Genomic DNA, 1,588 nt, shown 5'->3' with positions numbered 1-1,588 from the left:
ATAAAACGTTTTAAAATTTTGTAAACAGAGAGTTACTCACGTTTCTTGCTTAAATAAAAGAAATTTTATTTAACAAACTGTGACGCTAAAGACCGAGGTTACCGTGGTCTTTTCGTAGGTTTTTCTTTCCACGGATAACCTCCCCATTTATTGGGAATTTTTTGTATTATTTCGTATTTTTTGTAAATACCCCAAACGTTTTGCGATGTTTTTTTTCATCGTTGTCCCCACTTTTGTTTTTTTTCTGCTTTGTTTTCGATCCCCTCGAAAAGAAAAACTCTACATTTGTATTTTGTCCCCTCTGTGTTGAGCCCTGTGTGGCTAATAAAGAAACCTATTTCACCTTGATGTTCTAGTGTCTTTGGTGGCTGATGAAATCACTGATTACCTGTATGGTAAAATTCTTCAGGTCAAGGTGCGTGGCCTGGTGTTTAGAGTGTTGCACCCACGATCACTAAATTGTGAGTTCGATTCCTCAACCGGGCGGCGCGTTGTGTTCTTGAACAAAACACTTCATTTTACGTACCTTTGCGGGTGGGAGACTGGCAGAATCGTTGGCGCATCTGCAGAAAGATTTTATGGTATATTTTCCGACTCTCAACATTCTGAGTTCAAATCCTACCTACTTGGAGAAGGCAACGGGAAACTTCTTCAGTATTCGTCTCAGGTCTAGTCATAGTAACCGAAGTTCCAGTAATCTATTTAACGGCGACAGGGGAGGGTACGGACCAGAAAGAATGCCGCTAAGCATTTTGCCCAGCATGCTGACGATTCTGCCAGCTCGCCACTTTCATTCTATCATAATTATTGATTTCAAATTTTGGCACAAGGCCAGTAGTTTCGGGGAGGGGTATAAATCGATTACATCGATCGGGGAGTTCAAAGAGCGATAATTTTATCGACCTCCGAAAAGGTGAAAGGCAAAGTCGACCTCAGCGGAATTTGAATTTATACCGTAAAGACGGACGAATTTCCGCTAAGCACTTTGCATAACATGCTAACGGTTCTACCACCTTGTTGCCTTCATTCTATCATAATTATTGAAACAATTAATATCTGGAAGTTCTTACAGAAATAATTCGTCTTTACAAAATTATGGCCTTCACCCAACGTTAGAAATTATTTATTATATTATATATAATACACTCAGTATAATTTGTCAATATGTAAGTTGCAATGAACCACTTACGGGACCTTGTAATTGCTCAATCTCCTAGAAGTGGCGGCTAAATCTACCATAAATCACAACTTACTGCTTCAAATAAGAAAGGACGGATCTTTTTTAAAACGGGGGCCACATTTTTCATTAACGAAACACTTTGAAACTTGGAACACTGGTAGAATGTGTCATATAAAACATCTTTTTCTCTTAGTCTTCTTAAAAAAAAAAGAAATCCATAAATTATTCCATGTTAAAGTTGTCGTATTTCTGTAATTTCAACCAATCACTGACGTCCATTCAGCCGATATACATTAAGTGCCGACTACATAAACAAACGATTCTGAAACAATTAACCCTAACCGTAGGGTTAGGGTTAGGGTTAGGGTTAGGGTTAAAGCAAATTTAAAATGAAAAAAGCAAATAAAA

Source organism: Octopus bimaculoides, chromosome 2 (genome assembly GCF_001194135.2).
Source record: "Octopus bimaculoides isolate UCB-OBI-ISO-001 chromosome 2, ASM119413v2, whole genome shotgun sequence".
Lineage (NCBI taxonomy): Eukaryota > Metazoa > Mollusca > Cephalopoda > Octopoda > Octopodidae > Octopus > Octopus bimaculoides.
The sequence above is the reverse complement of the archived record's forward strand: the minus strand, read 5'-3'. Positions refer to the sequence as shown.